The 21420-nt window shown below is 44.6% G+C and overlaps 2 protein-coding genes across 3 annotated transcripts in view; both read right to left on the bottom strand.

The window, feature by feature from the left end:
* Positions 1–21420, bottom strand: part of KCNQ3 (potassium voltage-gated channel subfamily Q member 3) — a 157738-nt gene that overhangs the window by 48050 nt on the left and 88268 nt on the right. The window lies entirely within an intron of this gene.
* TMEM71 (transmembrane protein 71) overlaps positions 7456–21420 on the bottom strand; it is a 198132-nt gene continuing 184167 nt past the window's right edge. Inside the window, exon 9 of the transcript XR_014159589.1 lies at positions 7456–7471. The gene's annotated coding sequence lies outside the window, so the exon portion shown is untranslated. The remainder of the gene's footprint in view (positions 7472–21420) is intronic.

The following is a 21420-nucleotide window of genomic DNA, read 5'->3' as shown; positions in this document are numbered from 1 at the left end:
ACTAGGTGATCTCTAGGTGATCTCTATGATTCTATGATTTTATTTATCATTAAATAATTCATTCAAATAATTTATTATTACTTAATTTTAATTTTTCCATATATTTCTATGCAGTGGTACCTCAGTTTAAGAACAGCCCTGTTTACAGTGGTACCTTGGGTTACAGACGCTTCAGGTTACAGACTCCGCTAACCCAGAAATAGTACCTCAGGTTAAGAACTTTGCTTCAGGATGAGAACAGAAATGGTGCGGCAGTGGCGTGGCGGCAGCAGGAGGCCCCATAGCTAAAGTGGTACCTCAGGTTAAGAACAGTTTCAGGTTAAGAACTGACCTCCAGACCGAATTAAGTTCGCAAATCCGGAAGTAGCGTCCTGGTTTGCGAACTTTACCTCGGTATAAGAATGGAATCCGAACGGTGGAAGGGCACCGGCAATGGGTGGCCTCATTAGGGAAAGTGTGCACCTCGGTTTAAGGATGGTTTTGGTTTAAGAACGGACTTCCAGAATGGATTAAGTTCATAAACCGAGGTACCACTGTACTGTTGAATACTTAAAGACGGTCTTTTAAGCAGTTTACAAAATAACAAATGCTACAGAGGCAGATAGATTTATACAGTATAGATGAAACAGATGAGCAGTATAATGCAGTGCAATGGAATATTGAGCAAAACTACAACACAGTGCAAAAAAGCAGTAAAATCCCCCCAAACAAGCAACAGTTGCCGCATCTTTGGTGCCAAGGCTTCCCTCCCTCTTCTGCCCTCCTCCAAGGCATGCATTGACTCATAAAAAACAATACTCATCCCACGAGCACACACGCATCACGCCCAAATCTGTCTTAGATCTACACAATTCATTCAGTACCTACTCCTCATTCAGTATCATTCATCCCATTCAGCCCTCACATCCAGCACACATCGGACAAACAAACCATCCACCGAATCAGTCCAATATCGCCCACTCAACCACTCCTTCCGCTCAGTAAAAAAATAGGTACCGCAAAAGCACCGAAGAGACAATGAAACTATCCACTGATAGTAAAGGTAAAGGTAAAGGGACCCCTGACCATTAGGTCCAGTCACGGACGACTCTGGGGTTGCGGTGCTCATCTCGCTTTATTGGCTGAGGGAGCCGGCATACAGCTTCCGGGTCATGTGGCCAGCATGATTAAGCCGCTTCTGGTGAACCAGAGCAGCACACGGAAACACCATTTACCTTCCCACTGGAATGGTACCTATTTATCTACTTGCACTTCATGCTTCCAAACTGCTAGGTTGGCAGGAGCAGGGACCGAGCAATGGGAACTCACCCCGTCGTGGGGATTTGAACTGCCAACCTTCTAATCGGCAAGCCCTAGGCTCTGTGGTTTAACCCACAGCGCCACCTGCGTCCCATCCATCCACTGATAGTACAACAGTACAAATTGCCACCTATCCATCACAGACATGGACTGTTCCCCATAGCGATTGGGCCTCTCAGCCAGGTTGCTGCCTCCCATCCAAGATTCTCACCCGAGGATGGGAGGAACTGAACCCTCCATCCCTGGTACTTCTTCCTCTCACCAAGGAATGTCCTCAGACCATTCAACCCACACAAGAAGCACACACACACACACACACCCAAAAAATGGAGGAGGGCACCCCCTAATAATCCTAGAATCCTAGAGTTAGAAGTAAACCCGAGGGTCATCTAGTCCAACCCCCTGTGATGCAGGAATGTTTTGCCCAACGTGGGGCTCAAACCCACAACCATGAGATTAGAAGTCTCGTGATTTACTGACTGAGCTGTGCAGTGTGATGCTTTTTTTTTTGCGTTTTTATATTGTAAACTGCCCTGGCATCCTTGGATGAAGGGCAGTATAGAAATTTAATTGATTGATTGATTGATTGATTGATTGATTAATAGTGATACTGAGCGACATGGACCAATGGTCTGAGCCCCTTTTGCTTCAGTTGTGCTGGTTTTGTAGTTCCCTGGATGACTATCTCTGTAGTTTTGGCAGTGCTATCAGTCTGCAAGGGGGTCAGGTGTCCTTATCTCTCTCCTCCATCCTTTAATGCACGTATAATGCATCAGTTTTAAAACCCCAGGCTTCTAGTCCATATGATGAGGCCATGTAGAGCTACTGCCAGTCAAGAGTACATCCAGGGTAGGGAACCAGTTGCCCTCCAGATTTTGCTGGACTACAAAACATATGATCCATAAAGGTTGGCCATGTTGGCTGGAGCTGATGGGAGTTGGAGTCCACCAACATCAGTAGGACCACAGGATCTCACCCCTAGGATAGATAAAACTGGGCTTGACCTGAGCTGACCCAGCAGTATCAGTCTGATCCTGCTCCAGACATTTTGATTTGCCTCTCCTAATTGCTTCCAATTTGGCGTTTCGCTGCCAACTGGCTTATTAGTTCCCAACTAACACTTGATAAAGCACTCGCGAGATGCTTCTCCAAAATAGGGGGCCGTGACATCTGGCTTACATTTCCTGCATGGTGCTCTACGTGCTTTGGGGTCCCAGGTTGTATCTAAGCCTCGCTCTTTCCTGCCCCCCTGCTAAAGATGAAACATTTAGCAAGCTCGCCTGGGAGCCTAGAGGCTTTCTTAATTAACGGGTGGCAATTGCTCAGAGAGACCTAAGCCAAGAGGTGCTGTTAGTGAATCATTACTATGCAAGATAAAGGCCTCAGACACATCCCATGTGGCACACACACACACACAGCCACATGCCTGAGTTAATTGCCTCCGTTAATTACAGGCAGAGTGTTTATGATGACGCTCGTTCATTCTTCTTTTTAGGAAGCCTCCTTGTTGCCAAATGGTCCCACCTCACGGCGCCAATCACCTCACAGACATTGGGCCTTGTCAAGAATCTTCCCCTCAGCACTCATCAATTCGCAACCACTGGATCCTTCAGAGGTACCACAAATCATCCTGCTAACTCAAACCCAGCCATATAAACAATCCCTGGCAGCCAGTCACTGTTGCAGATATTAATTTTGCTCAGTTTGGAGCAACTGGAAGCATAGGAACTGACTCCTTTTGTAAATAAAGCATTGCCCAAGACCCTAGGAAGATTATTCAGACTTTTACTGGCAATAGGCTTCAAAACAGAATTAAAACATCAAATGGACCCATATTAATACCCATATAATATCTGGTGCTGTCCAGCACAGGTTCAGCATCTTAGAAAATATGAAATACTCCAAACAGACCTATAAGCAAAGGTCTCTCTCTCTCTTCACAGCCTTCATTGCCCTTAGGCTGTTTACTTTCCCTTCATTTCACATCCTCATTCCACTGAGTTTGGGATACAACGATTCAAAGGCAACTCCCTTCAAAATGGAGATTTTGCAACCCAATACCTTCATCACATGATCTAAGGTTACAACAAGTTAGAGTTCTAACTGAGTACAGTAGGCTACATTGCAGCTGCAGAAAAAAAACACTGCACATCTGTCTCCATCCTCCATCCAAGCAGATAGCTACTGTCAGCTGTGTTCCACAGAGGGGGAGAGTGTGGAGAGATGGGTGGAGGGAATTAGGCAGGAATGTGGAAGGGGGGAGGACCAGCCAATTTGCAGTAGAAGCCTGAGTGCCGAGAACAAGGAGAAGGGAGGGGGGAGTTCAAGGGAGAAGATGCAGACTGACAGCTGTAGCTCAGACTCAGAGGGAGAGCTACCGAATCAGATTCCAAACCACCAAATGTTCATCAGTGAAACCAGATGACCAATGAGCTGACTATGGTTGCAAGCTGTGGCAAGGGGGAAGGAGATGTCAGCAGCAAGAAGGTTATTAAAAAATTGGGATATTTCAGATCTAGAAGGTCATGACACCTGTTTTGTGTGGCATGGCTATCTTAATTATGGGAAAATAAAGGTGCATAGGAGTTTTTCAAATCATATAATAAGAAATGCTATATGTAAGTTATGGGGAAATACGAAAGATATTTGGAACATAAAATCCCAAGATGGAACTCTCCACTAAAAGCAATCACTGTTAAAAAAAAACAACAACAACATCAAAGAGAACTGGATAATGTATAACACAATATTAAGGGAGGAGGAGGGTCAACTCATATTGATAAGTTATGAGAAAATAAGTTATGAGTAATCTAGTTGGCTAGATTACTTCCAGGTGAATGAAGTGTTCAGACAGGATAAGCAGATAAGATTTGAAAGAGAACTACTGAATAGTAAAAACAAAATCATCGCAAAAATGTAGAGACTTCTTTTAGACTACGAAGTAATGGATGAGGAGGTTAAGGCTTCAGTGATAAAGTGGGCCCAAGATGTGGGCCATCCAATTATGCTAAAAGAGAGGTTTTCCTTTTTTCTAATGAGGCTGAAAGAAAAACCCAGCTGAATGCATCTGAACATAACACATTGTAACGTTAGAACTCTTCTGAGTTCTAACCTGAGGCCACTGCTGCCAAGTCTTTCTCCCACTTTTCATTTCAAAGCCACTTCTTTGTACCAGAAATCTGTGCTATTTATCTTCACGCTCTTTCCCCCCACCTCTTATCTAGGCAGCCATCCTTTAATAACAAGGGGCGGCAAATAATGAGAGAGGGTGGAGTGTCTAATGGACTGCAGGGGTCTAATGGACTGCAGGAAGGAGGATAAACAACTTTGCAGATGACACATGGCTCCCATTACAATTTGGACAGTCTAATCACATTTACTAATTGCCCTATTGGACTGCATGTAATTTGCTAGGTAAGAAAGGAGGGATTCATAAAAAATACACTTTTTAAAAAAAAGCTCCCACAAACCACTACTGTAATGAATGTTGGATACATCATGTTTTGTTAGGTCTGTTCCCCCAAATTGCATGCTTTCCCAAAAGGATGAACACATGAAAACAAATAATGGATTCAAGAACTATCAATGGATAACAAATTCAGTTCTTGCTCTGTAGGAAAGGATGATGGTGTCGAATCCACTTTGGCATTGTCCAGGAAAATCTATGAAATGGCAATCAATAGTGCTCGCCTATAAAAAATTCAAAATCGAAACAGATGGTGCTAAATCTGAATCACAAGACTGCAGAGCCGAACTGCTGGAAAATGGACTCCTTGTTGCTTTGAGCTATGTAGCTTCTCTTTTTAATCTTTCTGAACCAGATTACTCCGGGAAACCCACAACCAGGGCACAAGAGGGACAGGCCAATCCTGCGCATGCTTTCCTTCAAAGTAAGACCCTCTGAAGTTCAACAGAACTGCAGCCACGAATGCAACTATACTTTGACCTAGGGACATGGCTGGCGCTGTGGTCTAAACCACTGAGCCTCTTGGGCTTGCCGATCAGAAAGTTGGCAATTCGAAACCCTGCAACAGGATGAGCTCCTGTTGCTCTGTCCCAGCTCTTGCCAACCTAGCAGTTTGAAAGCACACCAGTGCAAGTAGATAAATAGGTACTGCTGCGGCGGGAAGGTAAACGGCGTTTCCATACGCTCTGGTTTCTGTCACGGTGTTCCATTGCGCCAGAAGTGGTTTAGTCATTCTGGCCACATGACCCAGAAAGCTGTCCATGGGACTTCCGGGTTAGCGCGATCGGCTAATGGCGGATTCCCTCCGAGCTCCGGAGGGAATCGGCTCTGCTGGAGACGGGTCTTGCCGCGACGGCGATGCGGAGACCCTCAGAAACCGCAGGCGCGGAAGCCTGCGGACTTGGTGACTCGGCGGGCACCTTAAGCGCCCTCCCCGACCCACGAAGAGCCTTTTTAAAGGCTACGGAGAGGGTACGGAGAGTGGCATGGTGCTGTGAGTAGACCGCTACTTCAGTGGAGCGAAGCCGCGTGCCATGGCCGGAGAGCGCTGACTTTTTTCCCAAAATTTGGACTTGAAAACAAACAACCCGTGAGTAGAACGGAATTTGGACTTTAAAATTCTTACCTTTGAATTCGGTACGAACGGGGGATGTGCTAAAGGGAAGTCCGCACCCCCCCTACCTACAAACGATTTAAAGCAAGGATCGGAGAACTAAGGTGGAGAGATCATTGTTTTCTCGGTGTCAGATAAAAGACAATAATTCCATGAATTTGACAGAAGAAGTTTTTGTGCTGGAGAGTAAGAGTGGAATTTTAGAAGCTTTTGTGTAACCCACCCACCCCCACCCCCCGGACCCGGGAGCGTCCGGTGTGTGAGCCTGAGGAAAAAGAATAAGGAGTTTGACAGCTGTCAAAGGAGCTGTCAAACGGGCAGTTAAAGTTAAAAAATTTACTACTTAATATCTCTCTGGACTAAACGTGTTACATTTGAATCAAAGTGGTTGGGAACAAAGTAAATAAACAACAAAGTAACGGATTGTTGGAAAAGGATTAATAAGTAATTAGAATCCCCCTAGGGGGAACTTTGAGACATTACAATGGCTGCAGATGGAAAATTACAGGCAGAGATAGAAAGAATGTTTTTTCTCGTGGGAATATTGCAAGAGCAGAGCATGGCTATGAACAAAGAACTTATGACCTTGACTTCTAAAACAAGCAACTCTGCTGAATGCATAAAGGACCTGACTGGGAAAAAATCTGCAGCTGAACCAGAAGAGATATCTTTGGAACTGGTGGAGAGGGAAGAAGGAGTGGAGAAAGTACAGGTGGAAAATACCAACCAGAAGCCTATATTGCTAGAATATAAAGAAGAAGATCTTTGGATTACAAATCTGCGAAAGATGCGAAAGATGAAGGAGGAAGCCCCCGGAGTACTTGGAATACTGGCATTTAAAAGAGATAAGAAATATGATCGGGACTTCCTCTTTGAGTATGGGAGATCAGTCGACCTTTTGCAGCAGCTGCTTTCAAGTATTTTGGATGGAAGAAAATTTGATGTGACTGTGACAGAACTCCTTCGAGACCTGAGGACCAGCAAAAAGGGCTACCAACAAAACCGGCAGAGAGAGACTGACAGAGATTTGAAGGCCTCGGATGTGAGGAATCCAGGCTAAGAACTGTTTTTGTGGACATTTATTTGGGAAGGGACGGAAACCGGGGTAGGGAGGGAGGGGAGAACAGAACTCCAAAATTTTCATGACTTTTGTGTTTGGCCATTATGACCTATACTTAATATTAAAAGGGGGAAATTTGTGGAAGGGAATCTGGGTCGACCTTAGAAAAGGATTTAATATCTATAAGAAAATTGGATAAGTAAAATTTGGCCAAGTAAAAAGAGCTAAGCTTTAAAATAATAATAATATGTTAAGGATGAGGGACAAGAACTTGCTGAGCTAACTACTAGAATTGGGATGTATGAAGGGGGGTAGGGGGAAGTCAGGGAGTGGGGTTAAGAAAGTAAGGATATGAAATTATACGTGTTTTGTCTTTGTCTTTTTGTGTGTTTGTGATGTCTTTATAAAATGTGAAAATCCAATAAAAATTTATTTTAAAAAAATCAGAAAGCTGTCCATGGACAAACACCACCTCCCTCGGTCTGAAAGCGAGATGACTGGATTCAACCATCCAGGGGTCTTTTACCTTTACCTTTTTATACCTTGACCTAAAACAACCAACTTCACAATTGCTTACACAACAGTCCAAAGGCTGTTATCTACTGATTTGCACCTGATCCACTGTTAAACCACTCTGGAGGATGCAGTCAGATAACGCTACATGGGGAGTGTAAGATGTAAAAACTGGGGCAAGAGGAATAGGTTAGGATCTGCTAAGTGATATCTGAATGGGGTGGGGAATGTTTTAAATAAGAACATGAGGAAAACCCTGTTGGATCCAACCAAAGGCTCATCTAGTTCTAGCTTTCTGTTCTCACCTTGGAATAGATCGCTTTAACTTCGATTATTACTCTTCTGTAATAATTCTCTGATTCTGAACTTTCTTGGTCTCTCACCTAGCTACTAAATCTCCCTGGTACAACTTTATATCTCAACCCATCATATGCCATGATAACTCTGAGTTATAAAGCCCCGACATATATTCTGTTTATATGTGTGCATTTGTTTGGTATGTGTAGACAAGGACACACACTAAAAGTGCACCAGTGTGGGAGAAAGAATGTATTAAGTGCAATTATTATTGTGTGGGCGTTAAAACAATTGAGGGGGCAGTGGCTATGAAGTGCTTGCAACAAAACAAGACAAAATGAAAAATAATAAAGCAGAATAATAAAACCAGAGACAAACGGCGAGATAAAACAACAGCACAAAGCATGAAAACAGTCAGCTGTAGTAAAAGTGGTCATTAAAAAAATTCCTTAGGAAGAAATAGCACTATTCCAAAGCCAAAGAGAGGCCATTTCAGCCCCCTAGGGCACTCAGTAAATGACCTCAGAGTGGCCTTTCTGGAGCTGAGGAACCTCAAAGAGAGTCTGTGAATGTGAGACAACCTGCATGTTACTATACAGCAAGGGATCCAATGAAATAATTGTGGGCTGGGCTGAGGCAACTGGTTTTTATCACTTTACATATGTCAATCAGTTTACCCCTGCCAGGGCATCAGTGTTACCATCAGATGTTTTATTATCATTCATCATTTTCATCATTTTTAATTTGTATACCGCCTTTCGATCTTACAATACTCAAGGCGGTTTACAAGCTGAAGAAACAAAAACTGTACATCTTACAACAATCTAATGCAATACAAAAATGTGATAATAAAACATAACTTTAAAATAGGCAGCCTCCATCAAAAAAGTAACATTCAACAATCATTAGAATAGTATAAAATAATAATATCAACATATAAAAGTTAAACAGAAATCCATTCAACAGTTACAATAATATCTAAACTATAATCGATAAAACAACGGCAAGCCACAGTACATAAAACAATACAATACACATTGAGAAGCAGAGGGTGGGGCAAGGCAGGCGGAAGGAGGCCTTGCCCGATGGAGTCTCTCCCCTCACAGTCAACTGTTAATTATGTACCGTATTTTCCATGCATAAGACACCCCCATGTATAAGATGACCCCTATTTTTTTTTAACCCAAAATTAAGAAATTAAGTTGTTTAGCTTTGGGGTGGGGAAGGTCACTTCTGCCAATTCCTCACCTGCCTGCCCACCACTGCCAATCGCTTGCCATGGGCACTGCCGATCGCACACCTTGCCGCAGCTGCCAATTGTCTGCCTGCTCGCTGCCACCAACAGCCGACCCGCCCACTTGTTGCAGCCACCAATCGCCTATCTACCTTGCCACAGCCACCAATAACCCGCCCAATCGCCGCTGCCAATCTCCTGCTTGCTGCTGCCATTAATCGCACCTCCCCTCCTGCAGTCACTAGCCGTGTATAAGACAGCACCCCATTTTTGCCTTTAGAAAAGCAAAAAAGCATCGTCTTATACACGGAAAAATACGGTAATTATCTTTGCCTGCATTTCTCTGCATTCCATTTCCCTCTGACCTTGCAGTTTACAACCCCCCTTCTCCCGCCACCACCCCCCCCCCCCAAAAAAAAACATGCACACCTGTAACTCAGCATAACACCAATGCTGATAAACCGAACTGCCAAAAGCTTACGGCACAATAAATTTGCTCGTCTTTAAAATGCCACAAGGTTCTGCTGTTGTTGCTCTTTGCTGCAAAAGGCTAACAGAGCTACCCATCAATAAATTTCTTTAAAAGGGAGGTTCTGATCAGCCTCCCAAATGCCTGGAAGTAAGTCCTTTCAAACTCAATAGGACTTCCTTCAGAGTAGACATGCATGTCCAGAATGTTGCCCCAAAGGTCTAACTTTGCAGCTGAACTATACCAGATTCAGTGGCACCTGTCTCTTTTCCTGCAATGCTTGGCACACCAGGAAGATGTTTTGCAATGTATCAGGTCCAAACTAGCTCTGACATTTGTACAAGAATTTGGCTAAGCAATAGTAAGGCTGTATTTATAAAGCTCCTTTTCATTCTGGGGGCCTTGGAGACCCAGTGTTTTCGGCAGATATGAATGGATCAGCTGTAGCTTTCTGCACAACTTAAGGGAGATTTGTACTGTCGAGTCCCAGAGAAACCATTATTTTATCATTTTGTCGAAGAACATCTGCTTTTCCTTGTGCAAAAAAACCCCCACGTGAGATTAAAGGCTGGCGTTCCACCAGCTCAACTCGTGCCACCAATTTGGCTAATCGGAGCTGTTAGTGTAATTACTCTAGAGAAGCCTTATATTCTCCAGTGGAATTGTAGAGAGGCATCCCGAGAATAACTTACCCTGTAGTAAGCCTGCTTAGCGTGGCTGCCTTATTTTAATTTCTGCTTCATGAACCACAGTACGATCTTATACATGCCTGCTCAGAAATTAGACCCACTGCCATCAATAGGAGTTACTAATGTACAGGACATGTATTTGGGTCATATGTGTGCAATTTAATGGAGAAATATACTGGAGAAAGCACCTGATCCCAAAGGAAAGGGCAGTAATGTGCAAAGGAGAAAAGTGTTCTGAACGTCTCCAGCCAAGAACAATATGTGAGAAAGGAATTTTCCTCGGGGAAAAATGAAACCCTATGACATGTTAATTGCTACTTTGACTGCCTTCCAATTTGGAAAGCAGCCTCAAGAACAATCCAATGGTGGAAGACGATGAGAGAAAGGATGGACCAATACAGGACAGTCGGGATGCATCTTCACAAAAGTCAAGTTCACTTAGTTGCTAAATTGACTTTGTGGGGAAACTCAATTTTTTAAAGAAAAGAAAAGAAAAAGATGGTACTATGGAAAAACTGGATGGAAGCAGGTATACTGACTTTGAACCAACTGATAGGTGAGGCAGATGAATCTTACATGTACAGTCATACCTTGGGTCCCAAATGCCTTCTGTTTTGGTCATAGCTGTCAACCGTCCCTTATTTGGCAGGAAACTCCCTTATCCAAGTGCCGTGTCCCGCTGCTATCCCTTATTGATGTTGTCACTTAAATTTCCCGGGCTTAAGTTAATAATTTGCTGGTAAAACTTATGAGTCTAGAGAGTAGGAACAAGAGGCGTGAGGAAGTCCAAGGATGTTTATGAAATGATGATATCTGAAATTGATATGTTTTTATATATATTTATTGTCAAATAAAATTTAATAAATATTATTTAAAAAAAAAAAATTCCCGGGTTTCAAAGGAAGCAGCTCCTCTCCCTCCCTGCCGGTCAGGGAGGAGGGAGGCCTGCCCCCAGCCTGCCCCCCCTCCACCCTCCTCTCACCAGCCTCGGCCCCCGGAAGCCCCTCCCCGCTGGGACTGAGGAGCCTTGAGAGGAGAGTGAGGGCAACCATAGAGAAAGGAGTTCAGAGAGAGGAGGAGGAGGCAGGGGAGGAGGAGACGTGGGCAAGTGTTCCAAGGGCTAACCATAGAATAGGAAAGCGGAGGAAGAACCACAAGCGCTTCTCCCATAGATTTGTAGTGGTAGATTAGCATAGACAGTCTGATCTGCAGGTTTACTTTGGGCACTATTTTTTCCCCCCTCTCTTCTTCCCGCCCCGTCTGATGGAACAGAGAGCTACAGATGGAGCATGAAAGAAAAGATACAGAACTGCAGCAGCATCTTCATAGCTTGGACTTCGTTTTGCGCGAAAAATTGTTGCTGCTTGTAGTTATTTAATTGCTGTGTTTCATCAGCTGGTGTCTTGAGCAGCAACCTCTGGAAACGAAGGGCTAAAAACTGGCGCTGCTCTCCCAAATTATTTGGTCCCTTTTAACTTCGTATTTCAGCTGGTTGACTCAAATCCTTTATTTTGGCTGCTGATCCTTTATTTTCGAGGCTGCTGGTCCCTTATTTTCAAATCTGTAAGTTGACAGCTATGGTTTTGGTTCCCGAACGCCACAAACCATGAAGTGAGTGTTCCAGTTTGCGGACGTTCTTTGGAGCTTCCTGCAGCCAATCGGAAGCCGTGCCTTGGTTTCTGAAAATTTTGGAAGTAGAATGGACTTCTGGAAAGGATTCTGTTCGACTTCCGAGGTACGACTGACTGTACATTGCCTTAAGAGATAAATAGCATCTCTCGAATGCAGCCCAGGCTGCAGTTGTAACATTTACTTTGTTTGGACTGGCAGTTTTTACAGCTTCGGAGATATCAGAGACATTGGAACAATTGGTTAAATATTTTGAAACTAAAAAACCTATGATTGCTTGTTATAGATATTTGGTATCAGCGAATCAATTCAATACGCAGATTTTAAGAAATGAGTGGAACAAAGAATTGGAGGTTCCTTTGTCAACTAGACAGTGGAAAAGTGTTTAAGCTTCTGTAACAAAGGCATCTATGGATCTTAAATTATGACCTCTACAACAGAAAATAATATTTAGAATTTACTGGATTCCATTATGTTTATATAGAAAAGGACTGTCTAAGACAGCATATGGTTGGAGATATAATGAGGATAATGCTTCTTTGAAAGTTCTTTTAAATACATGTTTTTACAATGTCCTTCGCTTACTAAGTTTTGGGAGTAAGTATTGGATTCTGTTAAAACAACTGTGCAGAAAGGTTAAACATTTCAGAGGAAAATATTCTTTTGAATTACATACATACAATATGGAATCTGACAAATGGATAACATAAATGGATCCTTCATGCCTTTACTATGGTCAAAAGACTATATTGATGCACTAGAAAGATAAATCTGTGGTCCTCTTCAATCAATGGATTGAGGTTATGACAACACTTGAAGTTTATGAACAGATTGCTTATAGATGTAGACTTTGCACAGACAAGTTAAGCGATACTTGGAATGCATTCATAAAAAATATAGTAGGTTATAAATAATCATATATGTATTTCAATAATAATAATGTTTTATAAACCTATATACTAGACAAGCACATATGGAATTTTGCATATATAGTGATATAATATACTTTTTTACTTCATTATATTTTATTGGTTATTCACTTTTTATTTCCATTTTATTTTGATCAATTGAAATATTCTCTCTCTATCTCTCTCTATATATACAGTGGTACCTCTGGTTACGAACTTAATTCATTCCAGAGGTCCGTTCTTAACTGGAAACAGTTCTTAACCTGAGGTACCACTTTAGCTAATGGGGCCTCCCACTGCCGCCACGCCGCCACCGTGCAATTTCTGTTCTCATCCTGAGGTAAAGTTCTGAACCCGAGGTACTACTTCTGGGTTAGCAGAGTCTGTAACCCAAAGTGTTTGTAACCCAAAGTACCACTGTACATAATTCACTTAGATATTGAGGACTGAGGGACCAATTTCCCTAGACCAGGGCTGGGAAATCTGTGGTCCACTCTGGCCATGCTATCTGCATTTAGCAAGAGTGCCATCTTGGCCCCACGACTGTGAGTGCTCAAGACTGTGGCTGCCATGCAGCATGCATCAAAATTTGTGGGTGCCTGGCCCCTTCATGGCATCAAAATTTGTGGGTGCCTGGCCCCTTCATGGGGAATTTTGTGGGTGCTCAGGCACCCAGGGCCCCAGGTTGGCACCTAAGGCATCTAGCCACAATGACGTTCTTCTACCCATGCTGTTCTCAGGCAATGTGCGCCTCCGAATGCCAATTGCTGGAAATCATGTGGATCTAATCAGTGTCAGAATCTGCATTCAACCGAGCGACTCCTCCGATCGAGCCTTCGTTCTCTCCTCCGGTGATAATTAACAACCTGAGCCTCTGATAAGGGTCCAAGCACGTTCCCATTCAGCAGAGTTTCAAAGCAGCAGTAGTGATGAGATTTATGAGCTACATCGCTAAGAGTTTTATTTCTAGCTACGCAGACAGAAAAGAAACATCCTCTCTCTGTGAAAGCAGAGAGCAACTGAACAACAAAGGAACAAGAAACCAGTAACGTCACCTCCGTCTTCCATGAGACTTCCAACAGTCTGGAATGTCTCTGGAATGCAAAAAAGAGTCTTGTGACTCCACAGTGGCAAACAGAAACTAACAATCAGGACTAGGACTGAACAGCACCCAATTATTATCCCCCTCCCCAATGCATTGTGGGTGGGCAAGGAGGCACAATGTCACCTTTCTTGCATGTGCTAGAAGTCCAACCGAACCGCTAAATGAGCAAAAAGAACCGTGATGTTGCAGCGCTCGAGATGCAAGTATGAATCAGCCTAGAGAACCTCCCCTCCCCTCGTCCTGACAAAAGAAAAACAGTCTCCCTAAAGTATTGTCCGGATGCAAATACAGCATCAGATCATCTTCTTGGATCTGATTGCTGGAGATAACAGCAGGAGCTAGAAAATAATAAGTACAGTCACACAAGCAAGGAAAAGACAACCAGTTCATCTTTGGGGCTGTTGTTATTGTTTTAATTAAGGAAGCCCAACTCTGTAGAAGAATCACATTAACCCCCTGCTGATCTCCTCAGAAGAGACGGAAGACAAACAAAAATTCAGAACATAAGAAATGAAAGTCGGAAGATGCAACAGAACAGAGGTGAGATAATGGGCTTTTATGGGCTTTGAGCGTGCAATATCTGTATGGAATATCATGGAGCTCATTCGTCCGCTGAAGACTTCTGCCAAACTCAAAGCTTGTGCAGGCAGCAAAAGATTCAACTATGGAACTCGCTTCTGCAGGAGGCCACCAACTTGGAAGACTTAAAAAGAGGATTGGAAAAAATTACGTATGTAGGATAAAGATAACAATGGCTACTAGACAGGATGGCTCTGCACAGTTGGAGACAGCAATGCTGGAAACCGCAGAAGGGGAGAGTGATTCTGTGTTCGAGTCCTGCTTCTGGTTTCCCAAAGGCATCTGGTTGGCCACTGTGAGGAAAGGAGGCTGAAGTAGATGGGCCATGGGTCTGATCCTGCATGCTCCCCATATGTCTTTGCACATCCTCTGTAAGAGATGCCCTATTACAAACTTTAAGTGAGTCCCCCCCCCCCCGATACTATGGTTAATCTTAACTGATTTTGTGAAGCATGCCCTATTGTACACAGCTTAGAAACTACAGCATTAAGCAATATATAAATTCAAAGAATACACACCCAATCAGGTTGAGATGAGAAAGTGGATTGCTCCACTTCTGATACAGGCGACAGAATGCCATTTTTGAATTCTCCCTGGGTTATTGTTTTTTAAAATAAACCCCCAAAACTCCCTACAGGCATAAAGGTAGCACATCAGTGGGAAAAACAGAGCTGAACTTGCTCCCTCCTCTTCTACTTGCTAAGAGCTACTGTTCATCTGTTTTTTGGGATTGTTTTTTCAAATCAGAGGAGCATTCACAAACATGATTCTCCCACCTGCAGTCTGAAGTGGAACTGTCCATCCTACTGTTTGTTTATTTACCATCATTTTCAGCCTAATTTAGAGGGGAAATTGGGGAAAGGAGTGAATAGTTTCATGTTGGCAAATGCCGTAGGCTACTAAGTCTCCAGCACTGAAGTTGGTTGAATAATATTTGTTAGATTTGGAAGAGCTAACAAAGGGCAGTTCAGGGATCTCTGGGGAGACTGATATGAGCCCTGGGCAATATTACTCGACAGCTCTGGCTTATAACTTTCCCTTGTGAAAGCAGCCCATGAAATTGAAGTGCTCACTGCACTGGAAAACCTCTTTTTGCTTTTTTCCACCTGTGTGAAGGTCCCTAATTGAAGGCCCGCTTTGCTAGGCCAATGCCCGGAAATAGAATCTATTTTCAATGCTAGATGCAGCATTCCGTACAACAAGGCTTCTGACAATGGCAGGATACTGGAGTGCAAAAAGGCTGTGCCTCTTATAACAATAGGGACGTGGGTGGTGCTGTGGGTTAAACCACAGAGCCTAGGACTTGCCGATCAGAAGGTCGGCGGTTTGAATCCCTGGGACGGGGTGAGCTCCCGTTACTCGGTCCCTGCTCCTGCCAACCTAGCAGTTCAAAAGTACGTCAAAGTGCAAGGAGATAAATAGGTACTGCTCCAGCGGGAAGGTAAACGGTGTTTCCGTGCGCTGCTCTGGTTTGCCAGAAGCGGCTTAGTCATGCTGGCCACATGACCCGGAAGCTGTATGCCGGCTCCCTTGGCCAGTAAAGCGAGATGAGCGCCGCAACCCCAGAGTCGGCCACGACTGGACCTAATGGTCAGGGGTCCCTTTACCTTTACCTTATAACAATGCAAGATGGCTGCTGATCTGTTGTAACTCGGAACTGCTTTTGAAATTTGTGATGCAATAATAAGACAAAGGACCCCTGGACGGTTAAGTCCAGTCAGAGGCGACTATGCGGTTGTGGTGCTCATCTCGCTTTTCAGGCCAAGGGAGCCAGCGTTTGTCCACAGACAGCTTTCTGGGTCATGTGGCCAGCATTACTAAACTGCTTCTGGTGCACCAGGACACGGTGACAAGTGCCAGAGTGCACAGAAATGACACTTGCCTTCCCACCACAGCAATACCTCTTTATCTACTTGCACTGGTGTGCTTTCGAAGTGCTAGGTTGGCAGGAGCTGGGATGGAGCAACAGGAGCTTACTCTATTTTGTATCAATAATATATGTGTGTGTGTGTGTGTGTGTGTGTGTGTGTGTGTGTGTGTGTGTGTAGAAATGCCCAGCAACATTTCAAAACTCTTGCTGTAGCATGGAAAAGTTTGGAACGAAAAGATACAAAAAATAATCCAGAGGTCTAAGCAAGTGGGAAATTATTTGACTGGCTGCGGCACTGGAGCAGAGGCTTGCTGAGTCCTTGACTGAAAGATCAATAAATCCAAGCCAGCTCAGCTCTGATGGCAGTAATGCTCCTGCGACACATCAGGCACATCAGGGAATCTCTCCAACGGCGTAACTTGCCACAAAGGGCTGCCTCAAACCAACAGTAGCAGAGAGATTGGGCAAACCAGCTGATTGGCAAGCAGCCAGCCAGCAGGAGCTCAAACGATGTGTCAATGCCAATAATATTTTGGCTTCCCAGATACTTTGATGCTCTTAGATTTCAGCCAATGTATCATCTTCTAAGAACGTAAGATGAGAAGAGCTTGGCCAGGGCACCCCCAAAGGTCCTCCTGGTACATACTGTTTCCAAGAGTGGTCTGAAGCTCAACATCAAAAAAAACTAAGATCACGGTCCCATCACCTCCTGGCAAATAGAAGGGGAAGAAATGGAGGCAGTGAGAGATTTTACTTTCTTGGGCTCCATGATCACTGCAGATGATGACAGCAGTCACAAAATTAAAAGACGCCTGCTTCTTGGGAGAAAAGCAATGACAAACCTAGACAGCATCTTAAAAAGCAGAGACATCACCTTGCCAACAAAGGTCAGTATAGTTAAAGCTATGGTTTTCCTAGTAGTGATGTATGGAAGAGAGAGCTGGACCATAAAGAAGGCTGATCACTGAAAAATTGATGCTTTTGAATTATGGTGCTGGAGGAGACTCTTGAGAGTCCCATGGACTGCAAGAAGATCAAACCGATCCATTCTTAAGGAAATCAGCCCTGAGTGCTCACTGGAAGGACAGATCCTGAAGCTGAGGCTCCAAGACTTTGGCTACCTCATGAGAAGAGAAGACTCCCTGGAAAAGACCCTGATGTTGGGAAAGATTGCGGGCACAAGGAGATGGGGACGACAGAGGACGAGATGGTTGGACAGTGTTATCGAAGCTACCAGCATGAGTTTGACCAAACTGCGGGAGGCAGTGGAAGACAGGAGTGCCTGGCGTGCTCTGGTCATCATGGATCACTGCCTTGCCATGGCGAAGGGGCTTGAATAACTCAGAGAAGCTATGAACTATGCCGAACAGGGCACCCAAGATGGACAGGTCATAGTGGAGAGTTTTGACCAAACGTGATCCACCTGGAGCAGGAACTGGCAAGCCACTCCAGTATCCCTGCCAAGAAAATTCCATGGACAAAGACTTCACCAGCATACTGGAGTCTAACTTTCACACAACAATGGCACACGGTCCTGGAAAGATGGTTGAAGGTGAGGGGGCAGCAGTTTGCAAAGAATGTGTTTCCTGGTCAAGAAGGAGGTGGGGAAGGACCCGTTAAATATAATTGTGCCACTGGTTATAGCAACTGGCCTCCGCAGAAGCAAGGAGAAGAAAATTAAAACCAGGAAATTGCAGGTTGCGCATCACGAACTAGATAGGTCATGGATGGTCTCTATCATTAGAAAGTTTTTTTAAAAAAGAAAAATAAGTTAGACTAAGACTTTCAGAGGGAAGAACAGGAAGGAACCATCAAGCCTAGATGACAAGATGTAATTAAGAGCGCATTGCTGTCTTTCTCCCCAGTTCCTGCGGTGACGTCATCCCTCTCCTTGAATCACTCTTCTCCAACCTGCTGCCCTCAAGATGTTTTGAACCGCAACTCCCATTACTGCTAGCCGGCAGAGCTGTGCAGCCACCAGAACATCTGGAAGGCATCAGGTTTGGGAATCCCCTGCATAAGCTCATGCAATAGTCGGTTCCTGTATTGCCTGCACATTGTGGATGCTGCTGATAATTGGCCCTGGGTCCCTCTAGTAATGTTCACAACAGGAAACATGGACAGGCGTGCAACTGAGAAGGGTCCAATATGCAGACAGGGACACAGACATGCACAGAGCGCTCCCCCACCTGTGTGGGGATCCTGGACAATCAGGGATCCTGACTGGGCAGAGCAGTGGTTTCTCCTCAATGCTGAACATGCACATTGTGAGCACATCATCAGAGCATAAGAAGATCAGGCCAGTGGCCCATCTAGTCCAGCACCTTGTTCCCACAGTGGCCAACCAGATGGGAAGCCTGAAAGCACAAGGGCACTATCCTGTGGCTTATAGCAGCTGGTCTTCAGAACCATTACTGTCTCCCGCTGTGCAGGCAGCCCTCATGGGTAGTAGTCATTGGGAGCCTTGTCCTCTATGAATTGGTTCCATCATCTTCCAAAGCAGGCATGTCCAACAGGTTGATTGTGATCTACTGGTCAATTGAGGGGCAACCCTGATCAATCTTGGTCGATCGCGTGATCCTGATTGATCTCCCCTCCCCCCCAAAAAAACCTCAACAACTTTGGTCAATCCAATGGGTAGATCACTGGCAGTTTTTTCATAGTGGGAGCAGATCACAGTCTCTTGGGATTTGGACATCCCTATTCTAAAGCCATCTAGGTTGTTGACCATTGCTGTCTCCTCTAGGAGTGAGCTCCATGGTTTAAGTACAAACTGATTAAAGAATAATAATAAAAATTTATTATTTATACCCCGCCCGTCTGGCTGGGTTTCCCCAGCCACTCTGGGTGGCTTCCAGCAAAGTATTAAAATGCAGTAGTCTGTTAAACATTTAAAGCTTCCCTAAACAGGGCTGCCTTCAGGTGTCTTCTAAAAGTCTGGTAGTTGTTCTTCTCTTTGACATCTGGTGGCAGGGCGTTCCACAGGGAGGGCACCACTACCAAGAAGGCCCTCTGCCTGATTCCCTGTAACATGGCTTCTCGCAGTGAGGGAAGCGCCAGAAGGCCCTTGGAGCTGGACCTCAATGTCCGGGCAGAACAATGGGGGTGGAGACGCTCCTTCAGGTATACTGGACCGAGGCCGTTTAGGGCTTTAAAGGTCAGCACCAACACTTTGAATTGTGCTCGGAAACGTACATTCAAAGAAGAACATTCCTTCATCTGTCCTGAATCTTCATCCCACAAATGTTCGAGGCAGGGTGGGGAGGTTGTCCGGCTGTCTTGCCAAAGGCAAGGTGGTTCTTTTAAATGAGATTCAGAAGAAATACAAAATACACAAATGGGTGAGAAGATTACAGGTTTTGTTCCCAAACAGCAGGCAATGCGTACATACCAAGCAAGCACTTCAATCTTGGAAGCCCTCAAGAAGCAGTGAAGTGACTCCCCCAGCTAGCCTCCGTTTGCATGCCCCTGCAGCTGATCAGTCCATGCACAAGCCTGTGTGGCTTCCGACTGGCTACGTGCAGATCATCCAATAGCCACCCACTCCTAATGCCTCACTTTCTCAAAACAAAGTCCGGCATCAAAGAAGGTAGCAAGCATTATCCTCCACAGCTGATTAAGGCAGCTGTGGGGGCGTCTTCACCTCCTCCCAACGTTCTCAGGACATTGAAGGCTGTTCTCACACCATCCAAAAACTTAACAAGAGCAGGGGGGGGGGAGGAACAGAGGCAGGGAGAGCTCCATGTTAGATCATTAACTCCCCGATACCGCTTTCGGTCTTCCGGGTGCATTTCCCATTCACCAGCTTTTGTTGCGCCATAGGGCAAAAGATCCCCTCCAGATGGCAATAATCGGGGCTTTTTTTTAGCCGGAATTCACCAAAACTCAGTTCCAGCACCTCTCAGGTGGGCGCTATTGCCATTATAAGAAAACATGGGAGGCGTTCATGGTGAGTTCCGACATCTCTTTTTCTTGGAAAATCACTGGCAATAATACAGCAGCACTGGGAAGCATCACGGAATGACTAATGAAGCAGGATGATCCAGTATAAACCCACCACTTAAGAACTATTATTGCATCAATTCATAGAATCATAGAACTCTAGAGCTGGAAGGGGACACGAGGGTCATCTAGTCCAACCCCCCTGAATGTTTGACGTTTTATTATGTTTTTATATCAGCCAGAAGCCTCCCAGAGTGGCTGGTGAAACCCAGACAGATGGGCGGGCTATAAATAATAAAATTATTATTGTTATCAATGTATGAATCTTTTGCCCTATGTGGGGCTCGAACCCATGACAAGGAGATTAAGAATCTCATGCTCTACCAAGCTGAGCTGCTACAATATTCAGTTGTTGCAGAACACACACACACACACACACACACACGGAGTGTCTGGTGGGGCCCTAAATGTTTCCAGGGTTCACAGATTGCTGACTGCTGTGACGGAAACATAAAACTAGGGAGGAGGGCTCCACACTGCAACAAAAGGTTGCAAGTTTTTATACCCCAAAAACTCCAGTAACAGCACAGCACTCAACTATCGTGTGCCTGGCTGCGAAGTCCCCAGGAGCAGATTAGGTAATCGCCCTCCTCAATATTTCATTAGCTGTAAATTTCTACTATTCCCTCTTGGTGTATTGAAATGTGCTGGGAATTGCAGTTTCGATATTATACCAGGGAAGAAAAAAAAGGTTGACCCGTTAAGTAAGCCATTTAGAGTATTTTATTACAAATCCCATAAAATGGGCTGGCAGAGGGGGGAGAGAGAGAGAGAGAGAGAGAGAAATGTCCGCCCAGAAAAGACTCTCAGAGACTTTAAATCTCCGACATGGAGCCATCTTTGAAATGAGCCCCTTTAAGAGACAAAGAGATAAAACAAGAGTTATAATCAGATGCTGATATGTATCTGCGGGTTCAAAATGTAGCAATGGAACGGCCGCAAGGAAACATTGGAGAACGGGGTAACCTTCTAACACCACAGTAGTGAGATGCAGCCTCAGTTGCCCCCAGCATTCTGTGAAGCCCAGAGGTCAACAAGCATGGTTGGCCTCATTCAGTTGCATATCTTCCCTTTTTTAAATGAACAATCATGTTCTTGGTCTTGTCCCTTCAATCCGCCGGAGCCTGTCTTGCATTCAGAGGAAGAGTCCCTAACTCACCGAGGGTTTGAGACCCATCGGCTACCC

This window comes from Podarcis erhardii (genome assembly GCF_964252035.2).
Source record: "Podarcis erhardii genome assembly, chromosome: 8".
Taxonomy (NCBI): Eukaryota; Metazoa; Chordata; class Lepidosauria; order Squamata; family Lacertidae; genus Podarcis; species Podarcis erhardii.
Note: the sequence above shows the minus strand (reverse complement) of the source record. Positions and strands in the feature narration are given on the sequence as shown.